General features: G+C 49.0%; 1 pseudogene; it reads right to left on the bottom strand.

Moving 5' to 3' along the window:
* Window positions 1-2,273: 2,273 nt before the first annotated feature.
* LOC102029984 lies at window positions 2,274-3,037 on the bottom strand (annotated as a pseudogene).
* Window positions 3,038-5,423: the final 2,386 nt, after the last annotated feature.

The raw sequence follows: 5,423 nt of genomic DNA, 5'->3' as shown, positions 1-5,423 counted from the left end.
TTGAAACAGGGTCTTGCTATGTAGTGCAGGCTGGCATCCAACTCACAGCAATCCTCCTGCCTGAGTGTCTCAAATACTAGAATCACAAATGTGTGCCACCACACTCAGCTGGTTTTTTTTGTTTTGTTTTTTTGTCTTTTTGAGACAGGGTCTGGATATGCAGCTCGGGCTGGCCTTGAGCTCACAACGATCCTCCTGCCTCAGCCTCCCAAGTGTTGGGATTACAGGCATGTGCCACCATGCCCGGCAACTGTTTTTGTTTATTGACATAAAGTATCTGTTTGTAGTTCAGGTTGGCCTTGAACCAGTATTCTAGCCCAAGGTGACCTAGAACTCACAGAAATCCACTTGCCTCAGCCTCCTGAATGCTGGAATTACAGGTGTGTACCACCACACCCACTATAGCATGGTTTCTCCATATGAGAAGGTCAAAATATAAATAAAGAGCAAAATAGAAATTAGATAATAGGAAATAGAAAGATAGATGTTTTGCAAAAGGGAAGGGGAATGAGAGATGAAGGAAAGGTATAGGAGGGGAGGAGAAGGGGATGAAAATAGATTTTTATGGACATGCTCCAACTTCCTGTCAGGATATAATCATATTGTACTGCAAACATGGACCAGTAAAACTCAAACATTAAAAAAGCAAATAGTAACCAGGCGTGCTGGCACATGCCTATAATCGCAGCACTTAGGAGGCTGAGGCAGGGGGATCATCGTGAGTTTGGGGCCAGCTGAAACCGTGTCTTGGAAATTCAAAACCAAAACTAAACAAAGTCCAAAAATCAAACAAAGAAAAAAAAAAAAAAAAAAAAAGGTAAGTCTAAAACCAGGTGATGAAGCAGTCTGGAACTATGGAAGAAGGAGTCTGGTCACTCTGGAAAGACCAGAAGCCCTAGGGGTGGTGGGGAGCGAGATCACCCAGCAGATTCTTGCGATCAACAGGGAGCCAGATATGAATGAAAATGGACCGCAGGAGAGGAAGGTGTGAGGCAAGGCGACAGGCTGAGGGCAGGCCCAGCAATCCCAGGAGCGGCTTTAGGGACCTGCAGTAGGCTGGCGAGCTCCTGGGCAGTGGTGGGGGGAGCCAGAGGACAGGGCTGGGGGATAAAAGCTGCCTTGTCCACACGACCAAAACTGACACATTGATTAAATGCATCCTTGCTCAAAACACCAGCAGCATTCCTCACAGAACTGGAGGACACGATCCCAAACTTCACATGAACCAGAGGAGACCCAGAATAGCAAAAGCCATCCTGGGCAATAAGAGCCAGGCAGAAGCCCATCACAAACTCGGATTGCAAGTTATATTACAAAACTACAGTGATAAAAACAGCATGGTACTGGCCAAAACCAGACCTGTGGATCAGAGGAACTGGATAGAGGACACAGAAACAACCCAGACACATTCAGTCATCAGTCCTTCTTCATTTTTAGGTAACAAGAGATTATTTATTAGAACCTGGTTACTCTTATCCATGAGCTTCCTCCAAGCATCCTACTCACAATCACAAGGGCTTAGAGGCAGAGGTGACTCATGGGACAGGGACCCAGCACCCATACTTGCAAAACAATCCTAGGACTGGCTTCCAGGTGGGAGTCACAGGCCAGGGCTGTGCCGTTCCTACACCAAAGCCTTGCCTTTGGGGACGGTGGCCTTTCCCAGGGGAGCTGGATCTCACTCGTATTGTGCCGGTGTCCCCAGGAAGGGGATCACTTTAGCGGCTGGACTTTAAGTGTCAGAGCGCTTTCAGCCTCGAAGCAGGAAGCCCGTTCTCTTCAGAGGCAGCTTCCGGGCACAGAGGAGCTGAGGGGCCCGGTGGACACCTGAAGATGGAAGGCTGTGACAGAACCTCTGCAGGAGCCGCCGGCACCACCAGCTTCGAGTCTTTTTCAAAGCCGGCGTTCATGGGAGAGAGCAGAGGTCCACTCAAGGGTCGGCACTGGAACCGGCGGTTGACCTGGGCTCCTCTGTCACCTTCACGCTTTTAACTGCCCAGGATCCTTCCTGACTCACATCAAGGGAAGTGAAGTCGAAAAAGCTTCACCCCTGTGTGCTGAGGTTGGAGAAGGCGGAAATGAGAAAAAGGCACAAGGTGCAGAGGTAGAAAGTGACACGAAACCTACTGAAAGATGTGCAAGTTGTCACGACTTCACCCAGGTCCAGCAGTGGAGACTTTCCTCAAAGAGTAGCCAGCTTGCAACATGGTCGTGGAGAGGGCGAGGCGAGGCTGCTATGCGGGCCTGGTCTGCTGCAGACACGGGGTACACGGCGGTGGTAGCTTCTCCTGGGCAGGGCTGGCTGCTGTCGCCAAGTGAAGCTTTGTCCAGGAGAGCTTCCTCTGCCAAGCGGTGCCTTCAGGCCCTCTCATCGTCGACTAAGTCCTTCAGACAGGAGAAGAGGTTCCTCAGAATAAACTGCACTGCTGTGTTAAACACGCTGGGCAGCAGGCCCGTCCTCTGACGCACCACCTTTTTGGCCATCTGCATGGTCAGTATCAGCATGGTCTGATCGCTGTGCGCGTCTGTGGGGAAGGCCCGCAGCACCTCCTGCAGCGTGGCCGCCATGCAGTGCCGCCTGTCGTCCTCTGACAGACTCGGGTCCGAGATCTGCTCGGCCAGCCGGCTCACCAGGCTGGGGTCGATGCTGCTCTCCATGCGGCCGCCGCGATGGGCGAGCGTCATGCCCATGCGCAGAAGGGTTTCTTCTGTCTCAGAGCCCGCCATGCAGGACTGGGCGGCCCCGTCTGTCTCCAGCTCCCCCTCGCTGTCATCCTCCTTGGAACCTCGCCCCAGCAGTTCCCGGCCCAGTGCCTCCAGTTCTTGACAGAGGTCAGGGTCGGTGCTGCTCTGTAGGAAGCCGAACAGCAGCAGGTTTGTGATCTGCTCTTCCGTCACTGCCTCCATGGCTCTGGCTGAGCTGAATGCTCCAACTGTCCAGGCTCACAGATGTCCTGGGTGGGCAGCCCCACAGGTGTGGTGCGGGAGGACCAAGGCAGAACAGCGGGGAGGGCAGAGAGGCAGGCTAAGTAGCTCCTGGCCCCACGCCTCCGTGCCCCACCCCCAGCTCTCAGCTTTGACAAAGGGGCCAAAGGCAATGCTGGAGGAAAGACAGCCTCCAACAACTGCTGCTGGGAGAACTGCCTCTCCTCAGGCAGCAGATTGAATCTACAGCCTTATCTCTTGCCATGTACTAAAATCAGATCGAAGTGGATCAAAACTTAACTATGAAAACAGAAACCCTAAATCTGCTAGAAGATAAAATAGGTAAAACTCTTCGTAAGGGCTTTCTGAGCAGAACCCCTGCTGCTCAAGAAATACTATCAAGAATCAACAACTGGGACCATATCAAATTAAAAAGCTTCTGCGCACCAAAGAGTACAACCCACAGAGTGAAGAAATAACCTATGCAATGGGAAAACATTTTGCCAGCTACTCCTCACACAGAGGATAAACATCTGGAATACATAAAGAACTCAAAAAAAATTATACCCCTCAAAGTAAAAGAACCAATAAAAAATAAGCAAATGAGATGAATAGACACTTTTCAACAGAAGTAATAATGACCAATAAATACATAAAAAAATGTTCAGGTGGGATAGTGGCACACACTTGTAACCCCAGCACTTGGAGGCTGAGGCAGGAGGATTACTGCAAATTCAAGGCCAGCCTGGGCTATGTAGTGGATTCAAGGCCAGCCTGAACTACACAGTGAGATCCTATCTCAAAAAAAGAATTGGAACAAAGAAGGAATGTTCAGCATCTCTGGCTCTTACAGAAATGTAGTAACATTGAGATTCCATCTAACTCCACAAAGAATGACTATCATCAAAAAACATCAAATAGTTTTAAAACTACTGGTCAGGCTGCAGGGGAAAATAAATCTTTCTCCTTTATTGGTAGGAATGTAAACTATTACAATCACTACCGAACTCAGTATGGGGATTGCTTCAAAAATTAAAAAAATAGAAATTACACTTAACCCAACTATAACCTTTTTAGTTATCTTCCCCAAAGAGCTAGAGACATCGTGTTGCAGTGATACATGCATACCCATGTTCATAGCAGCACGATTCTCTTTTTTTTTTTTTCCGGTACCGGGAATCAAACTCACGACCTTGTGCTTGCCAGGCAGCCGCTGTGCTGCTGAGCTAAATCCCCAGTCCCAGCACAGTTCTCAATAGCTAAATCTTGGAAGAGGCTATATATCCATCAATAGATGAATAGAGTTGGGCATGGTATTGCAGGCCTGTAATCTTAGATCTCGGGAAGCTGAGGCAGAAAGATCTTTGCCAGTTCAAGGCCAGCCAGGGTTACATACCAAGTTCAAATCCAGCCTGAATTACATAGTGAGACCCTGTCTCAAAAGATTAAAAAAAAAAAGAATGAAAATGTGGTAGTTATACACAATAGAATACTATTCTGCCATAAAGAGGGATAAACTTGAGTCCTTTGTTGGAAAATGCATGCACTTGGGACCACGATGCTAAGTGAAATAAACTGGACACACAAGTTTAAAATCACTGGGTCTGTCTTATATGAGAAACCCAAAGCATAAGCAATTTGAAGCTCAAAATAAAGGGTGGATAATAGCAATCAGGGAGATAGATGTTTTGCAAATTGGAAAGGGATCTAGAGATGGAGCGGGAGGGGTGGGAGGGGAAGGGGGCGTAAAAGCATGCGGATGTGTTGCCTACCCGTGCCCACTCCTCATGATGCCTGTGATCATTATGTCCTGCAAACACGTGCTAATAAGAAAAAGTGTCACAGTGTGCAAAGGCAGAGACATCTAGGAGGACCGGAGGTGTCTAGTGCACCCCTTGGAGGTTCTGACTCTCAGTCCCTGGCTTCATGCTTCGGATCATCCTGGCACTGGGCATCCGTGGTAGGTAAGACGGATGTACTCCAGGTCCTCCCAGGACTCATGCCGGGGTGCAGGGGGGAGCAAGTAATGTAACATAACTGGGGTCAGGTGCCAGCAGGTGCTAGTGGGGCAACTTGGGAGAAACAGAACCTGGGGGGCATTAGAAGCAAGAGCAAGGATCAGAACAACACCTAGACACGGAGGCCGTTTACCTCGACCCTGCCCAACTCCCTGCCCTCAACAGCCAGGCTCCAGGGACCCACCACTGTCTGAGTCTTTATTCATGAGGCATTTTCCAGGTGCAGGAGAAGAAAGTCCACTTTGAATTTTTTTTTTTTTGAAACAGAGTCTCACTATGCAGTTCAGGCTGGCCTTAAACTCACTATGTGCCCAGGTTAGCCTCAAACTTGTGGTGATCCTCCTGCCTCAGCCTCTCATCCCGAGTGCTGGGACTACAGGCATGCGCCACCATGCCTGCCTCAAAGGTAAATTTAGAGAAAGTGTGTGAATGAGTAAGTTTTCTTTTTACTGTAGTGAAGTTTTGAGCAGTATAGAATTT

Source organism: Chinchilla lanigera, unplaced genomic scaffold, assembly GCF_000276665.1.
Source record: "Chinchilla lanigera isolate Chin_1 unplaced genomic scaffold, ChiLan1.0 scaffold00023, whole genome shotgun sequence".
NCBI lineage: Eukaryota > Metazoa > Chordata > Mammalia > Rodentia > Chinchillidae > Chinchilla > Chinchilla lanigera.
This window is presented reverse-complemented; position numbering and strand designations above follow the sequence as displayed.